Source organism: Balaenoptera borealis (genome assembly GCF_965194805.1).
Source record: "Balaenoptera borealis genome assembly, chromosome: X".
Classification (NCBI taxonomy): Eukaryota; Metazoa; Chordata; class Mammalia; order Artiodactyla; family Balaenopteridae; genus Balaenoptera; species Balaenoptera borealis.
This window is the reverse complement of record NC_138881.1, coordinates 61,224,427-61,251,373: the sequence shown is the minus strand read 5'-3', so window position 1 is coordinate 61,251,373 and position 26,947 is coordinate 61,224,427.

Here is a 26,947-nt window from a genome sequence, read left to right as displayed (position 1 = left end):
AGTGACACAAAAATAGTAGGGGAGTTTAACACCATACATTCACCAATGGACAGATCAACTAGACAGAAAATTAATAAGGAAACACAAACTTTAAATGAAACATTAAACAAGATGGACTTAATTGATATTTATAGGACATTCCATCCAAAAACAATAGAATACACTTTGTTCTCAAGTGCTCATGGAACATTCACCAGCATAGATCATAATTTGGGTCACAAATCAAGCCTTGAAAATTTAAGAAAATTGAAATCATATCAAGTGTCTTTTCCAACCAAAACGCTATGAGACTAGATGTCAATTACAGGAAAAAAATCTTTAAAAACTACAAACACATGGAAGCTAAACAATACACTACTAAATAACAAAGAGATCACTGAAGAAATCAAAGAGGAAACCAAAAACTACCTAGAAACAAATGACAATGAAAACACAATGACCCAAAACCTTTGGGATGCAGCAAAAGCAGTTCTAAGAGGGAAGTTTATAGCAATACAATCCAACCTCAAGAAATAAGAAACATCTAAAATGACAACCTAACCTTACACCTAAAGCAATTAGAGAAAGAAGAAAAAAACCCCAAGTTAGCAGAAGGAAAGAAATCATAATGATCAGTCAGAAATAAATGAAAAAGAAATGAAGAAAACAGTAGCAAACATCAATAAAACTTAAGGCTGGTTCTTTGAGAAGATAAACAAAATTGATAAACTATTAGTGAGACTCATCAAGAAAAACGGAGAAGACTAAGATCAATAGAACTAGAAATGAAAAACGAGAAGTAACAACTAACACTTCAGAAATAGAAAGGATCATGAGAGATTACTACAAGCAGCTATATGTCAATAAAATGGACAACCTGGAGGAAATGGACAAATTCTTAGAAAACCACAACCTTCCAAGACTGAACCAGGAAGAAATAGAAAATATAAACAGACCAATCACAAGCACTGAAATAGAAACTGTGATTAAAAACCTTCCAACAAACAAAAGCCCAGGACTAGATGGATTCACAGGCGAATTCTATCAAAGGATTAGAAAACAGCTAACACCTATTCTTCTCAAACTCTTCCAAAATATAACAGAGGGAGGAAGACTCCCAAACTTGTTCTATGAGCCCACCATCACCCTGATACCAAAACCAGACAAAGATGTAACAAAAAATGAAAACTAGAGGAAAATATCACTGATGAATATAGATGCAAAAATCCTCAACAAAATACTGGCAAACAGAATCCAACAGCACATTAAAAGGATCATACATCATGATCAAGCTGGGTTGATCCCAGGAATGCAAGGATTCTTCAACATACACATATCAATCAATGTGATGAACCATATTAACCAATTGAAGGAGAAAAGCCATATGATCATCTCAGTAGATTCAGCAAAACGTTTGACAAAATTCAACGCCCATTTATGATTCAAAAAACCCTCCAGAAAGTAGACATAGAGGGAACTAACCTCAACATAATTAAGGCCATATATGACAAACCCAAAGCCAACATCATTCTCAATGGTGAAAAACTGAAACCACTTCCTCTAAGATTAGGAACAAGACAAGGTTGCCCACTCTCAATACTACTATTCAACATAGTTTTGGAAGAATTAGCCACAGCATTCAGAGAAGAAAAAGGAATCCAAATCAGAAAAGAAGAAGTAAAACTGTCATGGATTGCAGATGACATGATAGTATGCAAAGAGAATCCCAAAGATGCTACCAGAAAACTACTAGAGCTAATCAATGAAGTTGGTAAAGTAGCAGGATACAAAATTAATGCACAGAAATCTCTTGTATTCCTATACACTAATAATGAAAAATCTTAAAGAGAAATTAAGGAAACACTCCCATTTACCATTGCAAAAAAAGGAATAAAATACCTAGGTATAAACCTACCTAAGCAGACAAAAGACCTCTATGCAGAAAACTATAAGACACTAATGAAAGAAATTAAAGATGATAGAAACAGGTGGAGAGATATACCATGTTCTTGGATTGGAAGAATCAAGATTGTGAAAATGACTATACTACCCAAAGCAATCTACAGATTCAATGCAATCTCTATCAAACTACCAATGGCACTTTTCACAGAACTAGAACAAAAAATTTCACAATTTGTAAGGAAACACAAAAGACCCGGAATAGCCAAAGAAATCTTGAGAAAGAAAAACGGAGCAAGAGGAATCAGGCTCCCTGACGTCAGACTATACTACAAAGCTACAGTAATCAAGACACTATGGTACTGGCACAAAAACAGAAATATAGATCAATGGAACAGGATAGAAAGCCCAGAGATAAACCCACACACACATAGTCACTGTATCTTTGATAAAGGAGGTAAGCATATACAATGGAGAAAAGACAGCCTCTTCAATAAGTGGTGCTGGGAAAACTGGACAGCTACATGTAAAAGAATGAAATTAGAACACTCCCTAACACCATACACAAAAATAAACTCAGAATAGATTAAAGACCTAAATGTAAGGCCAGACACTATAAAATTCTTAGAGGAAAACATAGGCAGAACACTCTATGACATAAATCACAGCAAGATCCTTTTTGACCCACCTCCTAGAGTAACAGAAATAAAAACAAAATTAAACAAATGGGACCTAATGAATCTTAAAAGCTTTTGCACAGCAAAGGAAACCATAAACAAGATGAAAAGGCAACCCTCAGAATGGGAGAAAATATTTGTAAACGAAGCAACTGAAAAAGGATTAATCTCCAAAATATACAAGCAGCTCATGAAGGTCAATATCAAAAAACAAAAAACCCAATCCAAAAATAGACAGAAGTCCTAAATAGACATTTCTCCAAGGAAGGTATACAGATTGTCAACAAACACATGAAAGGATGCTCAATATCGCTAATCATTAGAGAAATGCATATCAAAACTACAATGAGGTACCTATCCACCATTCTTCATTACTACTGATCATCTCCCCAATCCAAGCCACCATTATGTCACCTGAACAAGTACAGTAGCTTCTGTAGGTCCAATCCATAGACCAACAGAGGGATCTTAACTAAATGTAAATTAGGCGATGTGTTTCCCCTGATTTGAACCTTATATACACCGTTTTCCACTGCAAATAAAATCAAAACTCTTTTCTGTGGTCTGAAAGCCACCACACAGTCCAACCCCTGTCCAGATCCTGACCACAATCCAGGTTATTCTGCCTCTCTCACCCTAGCTGAGTACACTTTCTCCATCTCTTTTTTACATCTAGATAGTAAACAAAGCAGGGAATCAAGGCTGATATGTAACATTTGTCCATTTTTAGGGTGTAAATACTCCCACCTTGACCGATTCCAAGTTATGAATACAATGTCACTGGAAAGGAAGCTGGGCAGAGATGCACAGTTGTCCCCCTTTGTACTGTTTCCACCATACAGATAACAGGAGGTGTAAAAGCTGTTAGAGCACAGATAATAGTAAATTTTATAACATAATTAGGAAGTAATAAATTTTGAGTTTTTATTGCCATTGCTTTCAACAAAATTTAATTGTAAGGTTCAAAAAAACTACAATGAGGTATCACCTCACACCAATAAGAATGGCCATCATCAAAAAAATCAACAAAAAATAAATGCTGGAAAGGTTGTGAGAAAAGGGAGCCCTCTTACACTGTTGGTGGGAATGTAAATTGATACAGCCACTATGGAGAACAGTATGGAGGTTTCTTAAAAAACTAAAAATAGAACTACCCTATGACCCAGCAATCCCACTACTTGGCATATACCCTGAGAAAACCATAATTCAAAGAGATATATGTACCACAATATTCATTGCAGAACTATTTACAATACCCAGGACGTGGAAGCAACCTAAGTGTCCATCGACAGATGAATGGATAAAGAAGATGTGGCACATATATACAATGGAATACTACTCACCTATAAAAAGAAACAAAATTGAGTTATTTGTAGTGAGATGGATGGACCTGTCATACAGAGTGAAGTCAGAAAGAGAAAAACAAATACCGTAGGCTAGCACATATACATGGAATCTAAAAAAAAAAATGGTGCTGAAGAACCTAGAGGAAGAACAGGAATAAAGATGCAGACATAGAGAATGGACTGGAGGACATGGGGAGGGGAAGGGTAAGCTGGGACGAAGTAAGAGAGTGACATGGACATATATACACTACCAAATGTAAACTAGATAGCTAGTGGGAATCAGCTGCATAGCACAGAGAGATCAGCTAGGTGCTTTGTGTCCACCCAGAGTGGTGGGATAGGGAGTGTGTGAGGGAGAGGCAAGAGGGAGGAGATATGGGGATATATGTATATGTAAAGCTGATTCCCTTTGTTATACAGGAAAAACTAACACAGCATTGTAAAGCAATTATACTCCAATAAAGATGTTTAAAAAAAAAACCTATAGGATGCAGCAAAAGCAGTTCTAAGAAGGAAGTTTACAGCAATACAATCTTACCTCAAGAAACAAGAAAAATCTCAAATAAACAATCTAACCTTACACCTAAAAGAACTAGAGAAAGAAGAACCAACAAAACCCAAAGTTAGTAAAAGGAAAGAAATGATAAAGATCAAAGCAGAAATAAATGAAATAGAAACAAAGAAAACAAGAGCAAAGATCAATGAAACTAAAAGTTGGTTCTTTGAGAAGACCAACGAAATTGATAAACCTTTAGCCAGACTCAACAGAAAAAGAGGGAGAGGACTCAATAAAATTAGAAATGAAAAAGAAGTTACAACAGACAGCACAAAAATAAAAAACATCATAAGAGACTACTACAAGCAACTCTATGCCAATAAAATGGACAACTTGGAAGAAATGAACAAATACTTAGAAAGGTATAACCTTCCAAGACTGAACCTGGAAGACAGAAAATATGAACAGACCAATCACAAGTAATGAAATTGAAACTGTGATTAAAATCTTCCAACAAACAAAACTCCAGGACCAGATGGCTTCACAGGTGAATTGTATCAAACATTTTGAGAAGAGCTAACACCCATCCTACTCAAACTTTTCCAATAAGTTTCAGAGGAAGGAACACTCCCAAACTCATTCTAAAAGGTCACCATCACCCTGATACCAAAATCAGATAAATATGCTACAAAAATAGAAATTTACAGACCAATATTACTGATGAATATAGATGCAAAGTCCTCAACAAAATACTAGCAAACAGAATCCAACAACACATTAAAAGGATCATACACCATGATCGAGTGGGATTTATCCCAGTGATACAAGGATTCTTCAATATACGCAAATCAATCAAAGTGATACACCATATTAACAAACTGAAGAATAAAAACCATATGATCATCTCAATCGATGCAGAGAAAGCTTTCGAAAAAATTCTACACCCATTTATGATAAAAACTCTCCAGATAGTGGGCATAGAGGGAACCTACTTCAACATAATAAAAGCCATATACAGAAAAACCCACAACAAACATCATTCTCAGTGGTGAAAAACTGAAACCACTTCCTCTAAGATCAGGAACAAGACAAGGATGTCCACTCTCGCCACTGTTATCCAACATAATTTTGGAAGTCCTAGCCACAGCAATCAGAGAAGAAAAAGAAATAAAAAGAATACAAATTGGAAAAGAAGAAGTAAAACTGTCACTGTTTGCAGAAGATATGATACTACACATAGAGAATCCTAAAGATGCCACCAGAAAACTATTAGAGGTAATCAATGAATTTGGTAAAGTTGCAGGATACAATATTAATGCACAGAAATATCTCGCATTCCTATACACTAACAATGAAAGATCAGAAAGAGAAATTATGAAACAATCCAATTTACCATCGCAACAAAAAGAATAAAATACCTAGGAATAAACCTACCCAAGGAGGTAAAAGACCTGTACAAGAAAACTATAAGACACTGATGAAAGTAATCCAAGATGACACAAGCAGATGGAGAGATGTACGATATTCTTGGACTGGAAGAATCAATATTGTGAAAATGACTAAACTACCCAAAGCAATCTACAGATTCAGTGCAATCCCTATCAAATTACCAATGGCATTTTTCACAGAACTAGAACAAAAAAATCTTATAATTTGTATGGAGGCACAAAAGACCCCGAATAGCCAAAGCAATGTTGAGGGAAAAAAACAGAGCTGGAGGAATCAGACTCCCAGACTACAAATCTACAGTAATGAAGACAATATGGTATTGGCACAAAAACAGAAATATAGATCAATGGAACAGGATAGAAAGCCCAGAGATAAATCCATGCACTTATTGTCAACAAATCTATTAAAAAGGAGGCAAGGATTTACAATGGAGAAAAGACAGTCTCTTCAATAATTGGTGCTGGGCAAACTGGACAGCTACATGTAAAGAATGAAATTAGAACACTTCCTAACACCATACACAAAAATAAACTTAAAGTGCATTAAGACCTAAATGTACAGCCGGATACTGTAAAACTCTTAGAGGAAAACATAGGCAGAACACTCTATGACATAAACAACAGCAAGATCCTTTTTGACCCACATCCTAGAGTAACAGAAATAAAAACAAAATTAAACAAATGGGACCTAATGAAACTTAAAAGCTTCTGCACAGCAAAGGAACCACAAACAAGACGACAAGACAACCCACAGAATGGGAGAAAATATTTTCAAATGAAACAACTGACAAAGTATTAATCTACAAAATTTACAAGCAGCTCATGCAGATCAATATCAAAAAAACAAACAACCCAATCCAAAAATGGGCTGAAGACCTAAACATACGTCTCCAAAGAAGACATACAGAATGCCAACAAACACATGAAAGGATGCTCAATATCACTAAACATTAGAGAAATGCAAATCAAAACCATAGTGAGGTATCACCTCACACTGGTCAGAATGGCCATCATCAAAAAAATCTACAAACAATAAATGCTGGAGAGGGTGTGGTGAAAAGGGAACCCTCTTGAACTGTTAGTGGGAATGTAAATTGATACAGCCACTATGGAAAACAGTATGAAGGTTCCTTAAAAAACTAAAAATAGAACTACCCTATGACTCAGCAATCCCACTACTGGGCATATACCCTGAGAAAACCATAATTCAAAGAGATACATGCACCCCAGTGTTCATTGCTGCACTGTTTACAATAGCCAGGACATGGAAGCAATCTAAGTGTCCATCGACAGATGTGGCACATATATACAATGGAATATTACTCAGCCATAAAAAGAAACAAAATTGAGTTATTTGTAGTGAGGTTGATGGGCCTAGAGTCTGTCATACAGAGTGAAGAAAGTCAGAAAGAGAAAAACAAATACCATATGCTAACACATATGTATAGAATCTAAAAAATAAATGGTTCTGATGAACCTAGGGGCAGGGCAGGAATAAAGATGCAGACGTAGAGAATGGACATGAGGACATGGGGAGGGGGAAGGGGAATCTGGGACGAAGTGAGAGAGTGGCATTGACATATATACACTACCAAATGTAAAATAGATAGCTAGTGGGAAGCAGCTGCATAGCACAGGGAGATCAGCTCAGTACTTTTTTACCACTTAGAGGGGTGGATAGGGAGCATGGGATAGAGGTTGAAGAGGGAAGGGATATGGGTATATACGTATACATATATGTATACATATATGTATATATATATAGCTGATTATACTCCAATAAATATGTAAAAATAATAATAAATATTTTTTAAAATTTTTAAAGATTTATGATGCACAGAGGGACCTGTAAATTGAGGCAAGTCCCTGAGGGAGGGAGGAAGTAACAGGGAGAAGGAGGAGAGAGAACCTGGGAATATGTACATGACAGGACCCCCCTGTGGGACTTTTTAATAGTGCCAGAAACAAACAAATTTCTTGCAGCCCATGGCAGGAATAAGGTAGTGGAAGAGGAAGAGCAGGGTTAACAGTGTGCAGATGAGGCTGCTAAGAGTGAGTTTAAAAGTGAGTTGCTAGAACAAAGCTTTAAGTATAACAAATAATCCTAAAATTTGTATGGAACCACAAAAGACCCTGAAGAGCCAAAGCAATCTTGAGAAAGAACAAAACTGGAGGTATCACGCGTCCTGATTTCAAACTACACTATAAAGCTACAGTAAAGAAACAGTATGGTACTGGAACAAAAACAGACACATGGATCAGTGGAACAGAATAGAGAGCCCAGAAATAAACCCACACACGTATGGTCAATCTATGGCAAAGCAGGGAAGAATACACAATGGGGAAATGACAATCTCTTCAATAAGTGATATTGGGAAACTGGAAATCTTCATTTAGAAAATGAAGCTAGAACATTTTTTCATGCCATATACAAAAATAAACTCAAAATGGATTAAAGAATTTAATGTAAGACCTGAAACCATTAAAATCCTGGAAGAAAATATAGACAATTCACTCTTTTGCATTAGTGTTATTAAATTTTTTTTTGGATCTGTCTCCTCAGGCAAGGACCACAAAAGCAAAATTAAACAAATGGGGTTACATCAAACTTAAAATATTTTGCTCTGTGAAGAAAACCATCAACAAAATGAAAAGGCAACATACTAAATGGGAGAAGATATTTACAAATGATATGTCCAATAAGAGGTTATTATCCAAACTATTTGAAGAACTTATACAACTCAATAGCAAAAAATAATCAAAAAACAAAAACAATCCAATTTAAAAATGGTCATAGGACCTGAATAGACATTTTTCCAAGGAAGATATACTAATGGCCAACAGGCACATGAAAAGATGCTCAACATCACTAATCATTGGGGAAATGCAAATCAAAACCACAATGAGATATCACCTCACACCTATCAGAATGACTATTATCAAAAAGATAAGAAATAACTAGTGTTGGTAAGGATGTGGAAAAAAGTGAATGCTTGCTCACTGTTAGTGAGAATGTAAATCGGTACAGTCACAATGGAAAACATTATAGAGGTTCCTAAAAAAATTAAAAATAGAACTATTATATCATCCAGAAATTCACTGCTGGTTATTTACCTAAAGAGAACTAAAACACTAATTTGAAAAGATATATGCACCCCAATGTTCATAGCAGCATTATTTGCAATAGCAAAGATATGGAAGTGTGCATCAACAGATGAATGAGTAAAGAAGCTGTGGTATATATACACACAATGGACTATTACTCAACCACAAAACAAATGAAATCTTGCCATTTATAATTACATGAATAGATCTTGATGTTATTATGCTAAGTGAAATAAGTCAGACAGAGAAAGACAAATACTGTATTATTTCACTTATATGTGGAATCTAAAAAACAAAACAAATGAGCAAACAGAAACATACTCAGGTCCAGAGAACAAACTGGTGCTTTGTTCAGAGGGAAGGGGGGGGATGGGCAAAATAGGTGAAGGGGATTAACAGATACTAAATTCCAGTTATAAAATAAGTAAGTCATGGAGATGTAATGTACAGCATATGGAATATAGTTGATAAGTTTGTAATAACTTTGTATGGTAACTAGACTTATCATGGTGATAATGATGTAATGTATAAAAATATTGAATCACTATATTGTACACCTGAAACTAATATAATATTGTGAGTCCATTATACTTCAATTTTTTAAAAAGTGAGTTGCTAAGAATGAGTAATGTCCTGAGATAGGACATCAGGTGGCATTATCTAGGAAAGTGCCACATGTGAACCAAATTACCTCCAGGGCTTCTAATCATTCAAGTTTCTTTAATATCTGGGGAGGCAGAGTGACCAATATAACAGGGGCTGTGGCCACGGCAAAATCAAAATAATGGTCTCAGTGGTTAAGGTTGTATTTCCTTGATTTTATGGCCTGTAATCACTCTTAGTGAGAAAAGATGCCCTGTTTGATTTTGGAAGGGTCCTCAGGAATTAAAATAACCTAAGATCCTGTGTCAATAAGGCCAGAAAGTGTTGAGTACAGTTGACCCTTGAGCAACATGGGTTTGAACTGGGCAGGTCCACTTATATGAGGATTTTTTTCAATAAATATATACTACAGTAGTAACAGAATCAGTGGTTGGTTGAATCTACAGATGCAGCACCACGGATACAAAGGGCCAGAGAGCCGACTGTAAAGTTATACATAGATTTTTGACTGCATGAGGGTCAGTGTCCCTAACCACTAAGTTGTTCAAGGGTCAACTGTATTATGATGAAACATGGACAACCAGGGTTGTATGTGGCCATGTGACCGCAGAGGTGTCTGGGGCACCAAAGGACTGCTGAGTATGTATTATAGGCAACTGGGGGTTACCACTGACAAAGGTTGGGGAAGCTAGAGAGACCATTTCATGGGAGAACCATTGAAAATTAAAGACCCAGGGTTTCCCCCAGAAATGGCTGTTTGTCCAAATAAGAACATTAGGGACAACCTGTAATTTGGGGGAATCACCCTAAGAAATAGCTGCTTAGTATCTGCGTCTAAGAGTAATGCCTGGACCTAGGAAGAGCATTCTTCTCCCCAGATGTTCATTGAAGTAGTAGACCCATTAGACTATAATAATTTTGCATAACAGTTGTCTGCCTTCTTCTAATTAGGCCCAGCTGCTAAGGGCTCTAACATTAAGTACCACAGTGATAGGGTAGACTATCCTCAAGTCCATAAATACTCAGTGTAAGAGGGGGAAATATAGGGTCCTTCTTTGGTGAATATTGTATGCTGGGAGGGCCACTTTTAGAGGTCAATTAGGACTCTCAATAGATTGTTAACCACGGGGCCACACAAAATACAATTTGGTGGATCTTGGGATGGGACAAGTTTAGCTCAGGGTTATTGTTGAAAAGGCATGATAACCAAACAGTCCCTTTTTCATCCTCTGACTGCATGTAATCCTTAATTAAAATTTGAATTTCCAATTGGGTAAGATTGTGAGTTTCAATTTGAATTTCCATTTCTTGCACTCAAGTATGGTTTCGTGGGTGATTATGGTGTAAATCAATCAATGTAATTCATCAAATTAACAGACTGAAGAAGAAAAACTAAATGATTATGTCAGTTGATGCAGTAAAAGCATTTCAAAATTCAACATCTATTATAAGTAATAACTCTCAGCAACCTAAGAGTATAAGGGAATGTTCTCAATGTGATAAAGGTCATCTACAAAAATCCAGCAGCAAATATCATACTTTATGATGAAAAGTTGAATGTTTTTCCCTTAAAATTGGGAAAAAGGAAAAGAAGTCCACTCTTACCACTCTTATTCAATATCATACTGGCTGCCCTAGACAATATAATGAAGCAAGAAAAAGAAATAAAAAAGCCTACAGATTGGAAAGCAAGAAACAAAACTGCTGCTATTTTTAGACCTCATGATTGTCCATGTAGAGAATCCCAAGAAATCCACTTAAAACATTTAGAACTAACAAATGAGTTTAGCAATATCACAGGGTATATGGTCAACACACAAAATTTAATTTTATTTCTATATACAAACAATGAACAATCAGAAGCCAAAGGATTAAAAAGAATATCATTTATAATACCTCCAGAAAATGAAATATTAGTTATACAACTAACAAAACATGTACAAGATTTGTATGCTGAAAAACCTAAATAAAGGGAGAGACATACCATGTTTGTTCATTGGAAGATTCAATATAGTTAAGAAGTCAATTTTCCCTAAATTTATTTATAGATGTAATTCCAGCATTTTTGTAGATATAGATAAGCTGATTCTAAAATTTACATTAAAATGCAAAGGAAATAAAGTAGCTATTCTTCTTGAAGAAGAACAATAAATACTGTAATCACACTATCTGGTTTTAAGAATTACTATAGAGCTACAGTAAGCAAGACAACGTGGTATCAGCAAAAGGATAAACATATAGATCAATGGGAAAGAGTAAAGAGTTCAAAAATAGGCCCACACAAATATGTCGATCACTTTTTGACAAAGATGCTAAAGCAATTCAATTGAAGAAAGAATAGTCTTTTCAACAATGATATTTCAACAGTCGAATATCCATATGCAAAAATAAATAAACCTCACATTATACAAAATTAATTCAAAGTGGATAACAGTATAAAATCTAAAACTGTAAATCTCATAGAAGAAATATAGGAGACAAGCTTTATGACAATGAGTTAGGCAAAAAGTTCTTACATACGACTCCAAAAGCATGATCCATAAAAGAATAAATTGGTAAATTGAACTCTATCCAAATTAAAATCTTGTGCTTTTTAAAGGACCCTGTGAAGAGAATGAAAAGACAAGCCACAGACTGGGAGAAAATATTTACAAAACATATGTTTGATAAAGGATGTGTATACAGAATATATAAAGAACTCTCAAAAGTCAATAATAAGAAAACAAACAACGAAATTTTAAAATGTACAAACTATTTGAACAGACATTTCACCAAAAAAAACATGGATGTCAGGTAAGTACATAAAAAAATGCTTGTTAAGTAAATGCTGTTTGAAACAACAATGAGATACTAAGATGAGGAGAAACTGGAAGTCTCATATGCTGCTGTTGTGAGTGTAAAATAGTACAACCACTTTGGAAAACAGTTTGGTAGTTTCTTTAAAAGCTAAACATACACCTACCATATGATCCAGCCATTCTACTCCTAGAGAAATGAAGGCATATATCCATATAATGATTTATATATGAATGTTCATAGCTGCTTTATTGATAATAGCTGAAAACTGGAAACAACCTCTTACTGAGATGCCCCACAGTTCTCCACAGTGGATGTTCTCCTTTGTTGCAACCAGCAATAAACCAACTTTGTTCAAAACTATAAGTGTCCTTTCACTGATATTTGCCTGGAAGGTATTTACACAAATGGAGTTTCTCCCCATGATTCAGCTGAAGTACTCACTGAGTTGGACCAAGGTTCTCAACTAAATAATATGCACATCTGAGACTCCTTATATCTCTTCCTGTTCAAAGTGCCTTCCTACCCATGGCTCATAGAAAGTTCATGCTGAATAAAGCTCTGATCATCTGTTGAATCCCTTCTTCGTTGAGTTTTTTTTTTCCCCCTAAGAATAAGGTCTCTTGGGATTTATTTCATTATTGATCAGATTTGTGTAGCTCCCTGGGAAAATTGTTTTCTGGCCTTCTAACAGCTTCTTTTATGGTCTATCTGCTTGCATAGTGTCTTAAGTGTCGTTTGTCTATAAGATGAAAAGTCAATAGAAATCTTTATGGGCACTAACCAAATACGTCTGTCCTTAAGCCAGTCCCCGGGGGGGAGGAGCACAGGAGGTCTCCTCAGACCTATGCTTTTAGACATATGTTGCCTCAAGTCACCATAGCAAAACATTATAAAGACTTCTCCTCAGTCTTGTCTCTGTGTCCTTGAAAACTGCTTTGTTTAGGTTCACCTGCCCAGGATCAGGAGATTTTGTGTGGCCCCTGATTGGTGAAAACTGACCTTTCACCAAGTTTCAGAGGCACCAAGTTAAACAAGCATTATCCTTATGTATCCTTTTTCTCATGGGGTCATCTTAATCTAAAACTGCATTTCTTTTCAGCCAAATACCTCTTTCCTTTATGTTTTCTTATTATAATGCTAATTGGTATACTTGTCTCTAGCACAGTTTCACTAGGGATAAATTTAAATTGCTGAAGACTTCTGTGGGACTTTTGACATGAAGCAGATCTTTTCCTTTGAGAGGCATCATTAAAAAATAAGTGGAAAAAATCCTCATGAGGAGATAGATTTTCCTAGTTGTCTAAAAGAAGATTTTCCTAGCTGTCTAAAAGAAAGAACTTTTTGTTTAATATAGGAGGCAGTTCCTTCATTTCCATCACTTGGGGGATTAATAAGTGCTGGCTTTTTAAATTAAAGACTTTATTTTTCAAAGTATTTTTAAGTTCACAGCAAAACTGAGAGAAAGGTGTAAAGATTTGCCATATGCCCTCTCTCCCCACACGTAAAGCTTCCTCCATTTGTAACATTCCCCACCAATGTGGTACATTGATGAACCTACACTGACACATCATAATCACTCAAAATCTATAGTTTACATTAGGGTTCACTCTTGGTGTTGTACATTTTATGGACTTAGAATTTATGCATCATTATACTGTCATACAAAGTATTTTCACTGTCCCCAAATTCTCTGTAATCTATCTGTTTATCCCTACATCCTTCCTGACACCCAATCCCTAGCAACCACTGAACTTTTTACTGTCTCCATAGTTTTGCATTTTCCAGAATGTTATACACAATGACCCTTGAACAACATGGGTTTTTTTAAACTGAGTGGGTCCACTTATACATGGATTTTTTTCAATAAATATATATTGCAGTACTACACAATCTGAAGTTGGTTGAATCTGTGGGTGCAAACCACAGATACAGAAGGCCAACTGTAAAGTTATATGCAGATTTTTGACAGCTCAGGGGTCGGCTCCCCTAACCACCTCTATGTTCAGGGGTCAACTATAGTTGGAACCAAACAGTATGTAGCCTTTTCAGATTGGCTTCTTTCACTTTGTAATATGCATTTAAGGTTACTCCATGTCTTTTTATGGCTTGATAGCTCATTTATTTTTAGTGTTCAATAATATTCCATTATCTGGGTGTAGCTCAGTGTATTTATTCATTTACCTACTGAAGGACATCTTTGTCTCTTCCAAGTTTTGACAATTATAAATAAAGCTACTATAAACATCTGTGTGCAAGTTTTTGTGTGGGGATAAGTTTTCAGCTCCTTTGGGTAAATACCAAAGAATGAGATTTCTGGATCATATGGTAAGAGTATGTTTAGTTTTGTAGGAAACTGACAAACGACCTTCCAAAGTGGCTTTAACATTTTGCTTTCCCACCAGAGATGAATGAGAGTTCCTGTTGTTCCACATGCTTGTCAGGATTTGATGATGTCAGTGTTTGGATTTTGGTCATTCTAAAAGGTGTGTAGTAGTATCTCATTGTTGCTGTTTTTGCTTTTTTTAATTGAAGTACAGTTGATTTACAATATTGTGTTAGTTTCATGTGTATAGCATAGTGATTCAGTTTTTTTTGCAGATTATAATCCATTTAGATTATTAAAAGATACTGAATATAATTCCCTGTGCTATACAGCAAATCATTTTGCTTATCTATTTTACGTATAGTAAGTTGTATCTGTTAATCACATACTGCAATTTGTCCCTCACTCCCTCCCTCTCCTCTTTGGTAACAATAACTTTGTTTTCTGTGTCTTTGAGTCTATTTCTGTTTTGTATATAGATTTATTTGTATAATTTTTTAGATTCCACATATAAGTGATATCATATAGTATTTGTCTAACTTATTTAGCTAAGCATAATATTCTCTAGGTCCATCCTGGTTGCTGCAAATGGCAATATCTCATTCTTTTTAATGGTTGAGTAATATTCCATTATATATATATATATATATATATATATATATATATATATATATGCCACATCTTGTTAAGCCAATCATCTGTTGATGGACACTTGGGTTGTTTCCTTGTCTTGGCTATTGTAAATAGTGCTGCTATGAACATTGGGGTGCATGTATCTTTTCGAATCAGAGTTTTCATTTTTTCCAGATACTATATACCCAGGAGTGGAATTGCTGGATCATATGGTAGCTCTAATTTTAGTTTTCAAAGAAATTGCTATACTGTTTTCCATAGTGGTTGCGCCAATTTACATTCCCACCAACAGTGTACAAGTGTTCCTTTTCCCCACACCCTCTCAAACATTTATGATTTGTAGACTTGTTTTTTTCACTTCACAGGTCACGTTTTTATTATATTTAATTTTTTTCTATTTTATATTGGAGTATAGTTGATTAAGAATGTCATGTTAATTGCAGATGTACAGCAAAGTTATGCATATACTTATATCCATTCTTTTTCAAAATTTTTTCCCATTTAGGTTATTACAGAATATTGAGCAGAGTTCTCTCTGCTGTATAGTAGGTCCTTGTTGGTTATCTATTTTAAATTTAACTGTGTGTACATGTCAATCCGAAACTAGCAATCTATCCCTCCCCCCAACCCTTCCCCCCTGGTAACCATAAGTTCATTCTCTCTAAGTCTGTGAGTCTGTTTCTGTTTTGTAAATCATTTGTATCATTTTTTTTAGTTTCCACATATAAGCGATATTATATGATATTTGTCTTTCTCTGTCTGACTAACTTCACTTAGTATGATAATCTCCAGATCCATCCATGTTGCTGCAATGGCATTATTTCATTCTTTTTAATGGCTGAGTAATATTCCGTTGTGTATATGTACCATATCTTCTTTATCCATTTCTCTGTCAATGGACATTTAGGTTGCTTCCATGTCTTGGTTATTGTAAGCAGTGCTGCAATGAACATTGGGGTGCATGTATCTTTTCGAACCATGTTTTTCTTCGGATATATGCCCAGGAGTGGGATTGCTGGATCATATAGTAACTCTATTTTTAGTTTTTTAAGGAACCTCCGTAGTATTCTTCATGGTGGCTGTACCAATTTACATTCCCACCAACAGTGTAGGAGGGTTCCATTTTCTCCACTCCCTCTCCAGCATTTACTGTTTGTAGACTTTTTGAGGATGGTCATTCTGACTGGTGTGAGGTGATACCTCACTGTGGTTTTGATTTGCATTTCTCTAATAATTAGCAATGTTGAGTATCTTTTCGTGTGCCTTCTGGTCATTTGTATGTCTTTTGTGGAAAAATGTCTATTTAGGTCTTCTGCCCACTTTTTATTGGGTTGTGTTTTTTTTATTATTGAATTGTATGCGCTGTTTGTAAATTTTGGATATTAACCCCTTATCAGTCATATCATTTGCAAATATTTTCTCCCATTCCGTAGTTATCTTTTTGTTTTGCTGTTGGTTTCCTTTGCAGTGAAAAAGATTTTAAGTTTGATTAGGTCCCATTTGTTTATTTTTGCTTTTATTTCATTTGCCTTGGGAGATTGATCTAAGAAAATATTGCTAAGATTTATTTTGCAATAAATAAAGAATATTTTGCCTATGTCTTCTAGGAGTTTTATGGTGTCATGTCTTACATTTAGGTCTTTAAACCATTTTGAGCTTATTTTTGTATACAGTGTGAGAGAATGTTCTAATTTCACTGATTTACATGTAGCTGTCCAGCTTTCCCAACACCACTTTCTAAAGAGGCTGTCTTTCCTCCATTGTATATTCTTGCCTCCTTTGCTGTAGATTAATTGACTGTAGGTGCATAGGATTATTTCTTGGCTCTCTATTCTGTTCCATTGATCTATATGTCTGTTTCTTTGCCAATATCACACTGTTTTGATTACTTTAGCTTTGTACTATAGTTTGAAGGGTTATATCTCCAGTTTTGTTCATTTTTCTCAGGATTGTTTTGGCAATTCTGAGCATTTTGTGGTTCCATGTAAATTTTAGGATTATTTGTTCTAGTTCTGTGAAAAATGGCATGGGTATTTTGATAGAGATTGCATTAAATATGGAGATTGCTTTGAGTAGTATTGACATTTTTTAAATATTAATTCTTCCAATCCAAGAGCACAGGGTATCTTTCCATTTATTTGAATCATCTTCAATTTCCTTTATCAATGTTTTATAGCTTTCAGCATATAACCTTTCACCTCTTTGGTCAAGTTTATTCCTAGGTATTCAAATTTTTTGATGCTATTTTAATCAGGATTTTTTTAAACTTTCTCTTTTTGATATTTTATTGTTAGTGTATAGAAATGCAACAGGCTTCTGTATATTAAGCTTGTATCCTGCTACCTTGCTGAACTCATTTATTAGTTCTAACCGTTTTTGTGTGGAGACTTTAGGGTTCTCTCTATAAAGTATCATATCATCCACAAATAGTGATGGTTTTACCTCTTTTACCTACCAATTTATTATCTCATTGTTGTCGGTTTTTTCTTTGCTTTATTGTTATAATTAACACACAATATTATAGTTTCACATGTACAACATAATGATTTAATATTTTTATATAGTATTAAATAATCACAATAAGTTCACTTACCATCTGTCAGTATAAAAAGTTCTTACAAAAGTTTTGATGGAATATTCCCTGTGAGTACTTTACCTCCCCATGAATTATTTATTTTATAACTGGAAGATTGTACCTCTTAATCCCCTTCACCCATTTCACTGTCACTCCACTCCTCTCCCCTCTGGTAACCACCAGTTTGTTCTCTGCATCTGTGAGTCTGTTTCTGTTTTGTTTTTATCATTCAGCTCAAAGTATTTTATTTTATTTTATTTTATTTTATTTTATTTTACTAGGTAAATCAGCTTTATTTTTTTTCTATTTTTTTTAATCAGTCATCAATTTTATACACATCAATTTATACATGTCAATCCCAATCGCCCAATTCAGCACACCACCATCCCCACCCCACCAGAGTTTTCCCCCCTTGGTGTCCATACGCTTGTTCTCGACATCTGTGTCTCAACTTCTGCCCTGCAACCTGGTTCATTTGTACCATTTTTCTAGGTTCCACATACATGTGTTAATATACGATATTTGTTTTTCTCTTTCTGACTTACTTCACTCTGTATGACAGTCTCTAGATCCATCCACGTCTCAACAAATGACTCAATTTCGTTCCTTTTTATGATTCAGTAATATTCCATTGTATATATGTACCACTACTTCTTTATCCATTCGTCTGTTGATGGGCATTTAGGTTGCTTCCATGACCTGGCTATTGGAAATAGTGCTGCAATGAACATTCGGGTGCATGTGTCTTTTTGAATTACGGTTTTCTCTGGATATATGCCCAGTAGTGGGATTGCTGGGTCATATGGTAATTCTATTTTTAGTTTCTTAAGGAACCTCCATATTGTTCTCCATAGTGGCTGTATCAATTTACATTCCCACCAACAGTGCAAGAGGGTACCCTTTTCTCCACACCCGCTCCAGCGTTTGTTGTTTGTAGATTTTCTGATGACGCCCATTCTAACTGGTGTGAGGTGATACCTCATTGTAGTTTTGATTTGCATTTCTCTAATAATTAGTGATGTTGAGCATCTTTTCATGTACTTCATGGCCGTCTGTATGTCTTCTTTGGAGAAATGTCTATTTAGGTCTTCTGCCCATTTTTGGATTGGGGTGTTTGTTGCTTTAATATTGAGCTGAATGAGCTGTTTATATATTTTGGAGATTAATCCTTTGTCCGTTGATTCGTTTGCAAATATTTTCTCCCATTCTGAGGGTTGTCTTTTCGTGTTGTTTATGGTTTCCTTTGCTGTGCAAAAGCTTTGAAGTTTCATTAGGTCCCATTTGTTTATTTTTGTTTTTATTTCCATTACTGTAGGAGGTGGATCAAAAAAGATCTTGCTGTGATTTAAGTCAAAGAGTGTTCTTCCTATGTTTTCCTCTAAGAGTTTTAAAGTGTCCAGTCTTACATTTAGGTCTCTAATCCATTTTGAGTTTATTTTTGTGTATGGTGTTAGGGAGTATTCTAATTTCATTCTTTTACATGTAGCTGTCCAGTTTTCCCAGCACCACTTATTGAAGAGACTGTCTTTTCTCCATTGTATATCTTTGCCTCCTTTGTCATAGATTAGTTGACCATAGGTGCGTGGGTTTATCTCTGTACTTTCTATCTTGTTCCATTGATCTATGTTTCTGTTTTTGTGCCAGTACCATATTGTCTTGATTACTGTAGCTTTGTAGTATAGTCTGAAGTCAGGGAGTCTGATTCTGCCAGCTCCGTTTTTTTCCTTCAAGACTGCTTTGGCTATTCGGGGTCTTTTGTGTCTCCACACAAATTTTAAGATGACTTGTTCTAGTTCCATAAAAAATGCCATTGGTAATTTGATAGGGATTGCATTGAATCTGTAGATTGCTTTGGGTAGTATAGTCATTTTCACAATGTTGATTCTTCCAATCCAAGAACATGGTATATCTCTCCATCTGTTGGTATTATCTTTTATTTCTTTCATCAGTGTCTTATAGTTTTCTGCATACAGGTCTTTTGTCTCCCTAGGTAGGTTTATTCCTAGGTATTTTATTCTTTTTGATGCAGTGGTAAATGGGAGTGTTTCCATTTCTCTTTCAGATTTTTCACCATTAGTGTTTAGGAATGCACGAGATTTCTGTGCATTAATTTTGTATCCTGAAACTTTACCAAATTCATTGTTTAGCTCTAGCAGTTTTCTGGTGGCAGTTTTAGGATTCTCTATGTATAGTATCATGTCATTCGCAAACAGTGACAGTTTTACTTCTTCTTTTCCAATTTGTATTCCTTTTATTTCTTTTCCTTCTCTAATTGCCGTGGCTAGGGCTTCCAGAACTATGTTGAATAATAGTGATGAGAGTGGACATCTTTGTCTCATTCCTGATCTTAGAGGAAATGCTTTCAGTTTTTCACCGTTGAGAATGATGTTTGCTGTGGGTTTGTCATATATGGCCTTTATTATGTTGAGGTAGGTTCCCTCTATGCCCACATTCTGGAGAGGTCTTATCATAAATGCGTGTTGAATTTTGTCAAAAGCTTTTTCTGCATCTATTGAGATGATCATATGGTTTTTATTCTTCAATTTGTTAATATGGTGTATCACATTGATTGATTTGCATATATTGAAGAATCCTTGCATCCCTGGGATAAATCCCACTTGATCGTGGTGTATGATCCTTTTAATGTGCTGTTGGATTCTGTTTGCTAGTATTTTGTTGAGGATTTTTGCATCTATATTCATCAGTGATATTGGTCTGTAATTTTCTTTTTTTGTAGTATCTTTGTCTGGTTTTGGTATCAGGGTGATGGTGGCCTCATAGAATGAGTTTGGGAGTGTTCCTTCCTCTGCAATTTTTTGGAAGAGTTTGAGAAGGATAGATGTTAGCTCTTCTCTAAATGTTTGATAGAATTCACCTGTGAAGCCATCTGGTCCTGGACTTTTCTTTGTTGGAAGACTTTTAATCACAGTTTCAATTTCATTACTTGTGATTGGTCTGTTCATATTTTCTGTTTTTTCCTGGTTCAGTCTTGGAAGGTTATACCTTTCTAAGAATTTGTCCATTTCTTCCGGGTTGTCCATTTTATTGGCATACAGTTGCTTGTAGTAGGCTATTAGGATGCTTTGTATTTCTGCGGTGTCTGTTGTAACTTCTCCTTTTTCATTTCTGATTTTATTGATTTGAGTCCTCTCCCTCTTTTTCTTGATGAGTCTGGCTAATGACTTATCAATTTTGTTTATCTTCTCAAAGAACCAGCTTTTAGTTTTATTCATCTTTGCTATTATTTTCTTTGTTTCTATTTCATTTATTTCCACTCTGAATTTTATGATTTCTTTCCTTCTGCTAACTTTGGGTTTTGTTTGTTCTTCTTTCTCTAGTTCCTTTTGGTGTAACGTTAGATTGTTTACTTGAGATTTTTCTTGTTTCCTGAGGGAGTCTTGTATAGCTATAAACTTCCCTCTTAGGTCTGCTTTTGTTGCATCCCATAGGTTTTGGGTCGTCGTGTTTTCGTTGTCATTTGTCTCTAGATATTTTTTGATTTCCTCTTTGATTTCTTCAGTGATCTCTTGGTTATTTAGTAAAGTATTGTTTAGCCTCCATGTGTTTGTCTTTTTAACGTTTTTTCCCCTGTAATTCATTTCTAATCTCATAGCGTTGTGGTCAGAAAAGATGCTTGATATGATTTCAATTTTCTTAAATTTACTGAGGCTTGATTTGTGACCCAAGATGTGATCTATCCTGGAGAATGTTCCATGCGCAGTTGAGAAGAATGTGTAATCTGCTGTTTTTGGATGATATGTCCTATAAATATCAGTTAAATCTATCTGGTCTATTGTGTCATTTAAAGCTTCTGTTTCCTTATTTATTTTCATTTTGGATGATCTGTCCATTGGTGTAAGTGAGATGTTAAAGTCCCCCATTATTGTTGTGTTACTGTCAATTTCCTCTTTTATAGCTGTTAGCAGTTGCCTTATGTATTGAGGTGCACCTATGTTGGGTGCATATATATTTATAATTGTTATATCTTCTTCTTGGATTGATCCCTTGATCATTATGTAGTGTCCTTCCTTGTGTCTTGTAACATTCTTTATTTTAAAGTCTAATTTATCTGATATGAGTATAGCTACTCCAGCTTTCTTTTGATTTCCATTTGTATGGAATATCTTTTTCCATCCCCTCACTTTCAGTCTGTATGTGTCCCTAGGTCTAAAATGGGTCTCTTGTAGACAGCATATATATGGGTCTTGTTTTTGTATCCATTCAGCAAGCCTGTGTCTTTTGGTTGGAGCATTTAATCCATTCATGTTTAAGGTAATTATCGATATGTATGTTCCTATGACCATTTTCTTAAATGTTTTGGGTTTGTTTTTGTAGGTCCTTTTCTTCTCTTGTGTTTCCCACTTAGAGAAGTTCGTTTAGCATTTGTTATAGAGCTGTTTTGCTGGTGCTGAATTCTCTTAGCTTTTGCTTGTCTGTAAAGCTTTTGATTTCTCCATCAAATCTAAATGAGATCCTTGCTGGGTAGAGTAATCTTGGTTGTAGGTTCTTCCCTTTCATCACTTTAAGTATATCATGCCACTCCCTTCTGGCTTGTAGAGTTTCTGCTGAGAAATCAGCTGTTAACCTTATGGGTGTTCCCTTGTATGTTATTTGTCATTTTTCCCTTGTTGCTTTCAATAAATTTTCTTTGTCTTTATTTTTTGCCAATTTGATTACTATGTGTCTTGGCGTGTTTCTCCTTGGGTTTATCCTGTATGCGACTCTCTGTGCTTCCTGGACTTGGGTGGCTATTTTCTTTCCCATGTTAGGGAAGTTTTCGACTATAATCTCTTCAAATATTTTCTCTGGTCCTTTCTCTCTCTTTTCTCCTTCTGGGACCCCTATAATGCGAATGTTGTTGCGTTTAATGTTGTCCAAGAAGTCTCTTAGGCTGTCTTCATTTCTTTTCATTCTTTTTTCTTTAGTCTGTTCTGCAGCAGTGAATTCCACCATTCTGTCTGCCAGGTCACTTATCCGTTCTTCTGACTCAGTTATTCTGCTATTGATTCCTTCTAGTGTAGTTTTCATTTCAGTTATTGTATTGGTCATCTCTGTTTGTTTGTTCTTTAATTCTTCTAGGTCTTTGTTAATCATTTCTTGCCTCTTCTCAATCTTTGCCTCCATTCTTATTCCGAGATCCTGGATCATCTTCACTATCATTATTCTGAATTCTTTTTCTGGGAGGTTGCCTATCTCCACTTCATTTAGTTGTTTTTCTGGGTTTTTTTCTTGTTCCTTCGTCTGGTATATAGCCCTCTGCCTTTTCATCTTGTCTATCTTTCTGTAACTGTGGTTTTTTTTCCACAGGCTGCAGGATTGTAGTTTTTCTTGCTTCTGCTGTCTGCCCTCTGGTGGTTGAGCCTATCTAAGAGGCTTGATGGGAGGCTCTGGTGGTGGGTAGAGTTGACTGTTGCTGTGGCGGTCAGAGCTCCGTAAAACTTTAATCCACTTGACTGTTGATGGGTGGGGCTGGGTTTCCTCCCTGTTGGTTGTTTTGCCTGAGGCAACCCAGCACTGGAGCCTACCTGGGCTCTTTGGTGGGGCTAATGGCAGACTCTGGGAGGGTTCATGCCAAGGAGTACTTCCCAGAACCTCCGCTGCCAGTGTCCTTGTCCCCACGGTGAAACTGAGCCACCCCCCACCTCTGCAGGAAACCCTCCAACACTAGCAGGTAGGTCTGGTTCAGTCTCCCCCAGGGTCACTGCTCCTTCCCCCGGGTCCTGATGCACACACTATTCCATGTGCGCCCTCCAAGAGTGGGGTCTCTGTTTCCCCCAGTCCTGTCGAAGTCCTGCAATCAATTCCCACTAGGCTTCAAAGTCTGATTCTCTAGGAATTCCTCCTCCCGTTGCCGGACCCCCAGGTTGAGAAGCCTGACATGGGGCTCAGAACCTTCACTCCAGTGGGTGGACTTCTGTGGTATAAGTGTTCGCCAGTCTGTGAGTCACCCACCCAGCAGTTATGGGATTTGATTTTACTCTGATTGTGCCCCTCCTACCATCTCACTGTGGCTTCTCCTCTGTTCTTGGACGTGGGGTATCCTCCTTGGTGAAGTCCACTGTCTTCCTGTCGATGATTGTCCAGCAGCCAGTTGTGATTCTGGTGCTCTCACAAGAGGGAGTGAGAGTACGTCCTTCTACTCCGCCATCTTGGTTAATCCCTCTGTTTTGTTTTGTTTGTTCATTTGTTTTGCTTATTAGATTCCACATATAAGTGAAATCACATAGTATTTGTCTTTTCTGTCTGGCTTATTTAACTTAGCATAATGCCCTCTAGATCTATCAATGTTCTCACAAATGGCAATATTACATATTTTATGGCTGAGTAATATTCCATTGTATATACATACCACCGGTTCTTTAGTCAATCATTTATCAATGAACACTAAGGTTGTTTCCATATCCTAGATATTGTACATTGGTGTACATATATATTTTCAAATTAGTGTTTTTGTTTTCTTGGGATAAATACCCAGAGGTGAAATTGTTGGTTCTTATAGCAGTTTCTTTTTTCAATGTTTTGAGGAACCTCCATACTCTTTTCCATGGTGGCTGTACCAGTTTACAATTCCACCAACTTTGAACAAGAATTCCCTTTTCTCTGTATCCTCACTAACACTTGTTATTTGTTGCTTTTTTGATGATAGTCATTCTGACAGGTGTAAGGTGACATCTCACTGTTATTCTGATTTGTACTTCCCTGATCATTAGTGATATTAAGCATCTTTTCATGTGCCTGTTGGCCAACTGTATATCTTCCTTGGAAAAATGCCTATTCAGTTCCTCTGCCTATTTTTTAACCAATTTTTAAAAATTTAATTTGTATGAGTTCTTTGTATATTTTGGATAATAACCTCTTATCAGATGTGTCATTTGCAAGTGTCTCCTCTTATTCAGTAGGTTGCCTTTTAATTTTATTGATGTTTTCCTTCACTATGCAAAAGCTTTTTAGTTTGATGTAGTTCCATTGTTTATTTTTCTCATAGATAGTTGTCCTGTAAATAGTCGGAATTTTGGTGTGCCTGTGGGAGGAGGTGACCTCAGGGTCTTCCTACTCCATCATCTTGGCCACACCTCCTACAGGTCCTATGGTCTTTGTTTTAAAATCTATATTGTCTGATATGAGTATTAATATCTCAGCTTAATTTTCTTTTTTATTTGCATAAAATATCTTTTCCCATCCCTTCACTTTCAGTCTGTGTGTGTCTCTAGGTCTGAGGTGAGTCTCCTGAAGGCAGCATACAGACAGGTCTTGCTTTTTTTATCCATTCAGCAACTCTATTCTTTTGATTGGAGCATTTAGTCTATTGACATTTAAAGTAATTATTGATAAGTATGCACTTATTTCCATTTTGTTAATTGTTTTATGGTTGTCTTTGTAGTTCTCTGTTCCTGTCTTCTTCCTTTGGTTTCTTACCTTGTGGTTTGATGAATTTGAGGAATACTTTATCTTTATTTTTGTGTATCCATTGTATGTTTTGGCTTATGGTTACCATGAGGTTCATATACATTGACCCATATATATAACTATCTAGTTTAATGTGGTAATCACTTAAGTTTGAAGGCATTCTAAAAGCACTACATTTTTACTCCCTCTCCCCCACATTTTATGTTTTTGATTTTACATATTTTTATTTTGTGTATCCCTTAACTACTTATTGTAGTTATAAGTGATTGTACTACTTTTTGTCTATTAACCCTCATAGTAGCTTTTTTTTCTTTTTTAGCTGCTTGGATCTTCATTGCTGGGTGAAGACTTTCTCTAGTTGTGGTCAGTGGAGGCTACTCTTCGTTGCAGTGTGCGGGCTTCTCATTGTGGTGGTTTCTCTTGTTGCGGAGCATGGGCTCTAGGAGTGCGGGCTTCATTAGTTGTGGCACATGGGCTCAGTACTTGTGGCTCACGGGCTCTAGAGTACAGGCTCAGTATTTGTGGTGCATTGTCTTAGTTGCTCCACGGCATGTGAGATCTTCCCAGACCAGGGCTCAAACCCGTGTCCCCTGCATTGGCAGGCGGATTCTTAACCACTGCACCACCAGGGAAGTCCCCTCATAGGAGCTGTTTAAGTGGCTGATCCAGTGCCTTTATATTTGTCTTTAACAGGGAGATTGTTTTCTTTCATGTATTTTCTTATTTCTAGTTGTGACCTTTTCTTTTCTGCTTAAAGAAGACCCTTCAATTAGTAAACCTCTTGGATGCTCCTGTAGGTGCTCAGGATCGCTTTTCACCTGCCCTTTAGGGCCCTGGGTGTCTCTGCTGCAGTATCTATTGTGCTGTGAACTGCATGGGTGGCAGGAGTGGAAGAGAAGATGCCAATGAGACCCCAGAAGCCAAGAAATGATTTTATTGATTTGGAGAGGAGTCAAGATGGTGGAATAGGAGGATGTGGAGTACTTCATTCCTCACAAGTACATCAAGTATACATCTACAAATGGAACAATTCTCACAGAGCACCTGCTGAGCATTAGCAGAAGACTTAAGACACCTAGAAGGACAAGAAAAACTCCCCTCACAACTGGGAAGGATGAAAGAAAAAGAAAAAAAGAAAAGAGGAATCAAAAAAGGGACCAGCAACCCTGACGGGAAGCTGCAAGTTAGAGGAGGTCCCTGCACTCAGAAAAACTCCCTCATGGTTGGGAAATCAGCTGGGACATGAAGGCTCCTTTGGGGGATCAAAGGAGAAAGCAGCAGATGGTCTGGGGAAGGCAGGATAAAGGAAGAAGTGCACACATGTTCTGCGCCACAGCTCTGTGCATCCCAGCCTGAGTCGTGAGTTGCCTGTTATGGAGGGCAGCTGGGTGCTGGAAAGTGGGGTTTGGAGCACGGACCCAGGGAGGGGACAGCTGTTGGCTGTGAAAAGACAGCCTGGGGGGCTTCCCTGGTGGTGCGGTGGTTGAGAATCTGCCTGACAATGCAGGGGACACGGGTTCGAGCCCTGGTCTGGGAGGATCCCACATGCCGTGGAGCAACTGGGCCCGTGAACCACAACTGCTGAGCCTGCGCGTCTGGAGTCTGTGCTCTGCAACAAGAGAGGCCGCGATAGTGAGAGGCCCGCGCACCACGATGA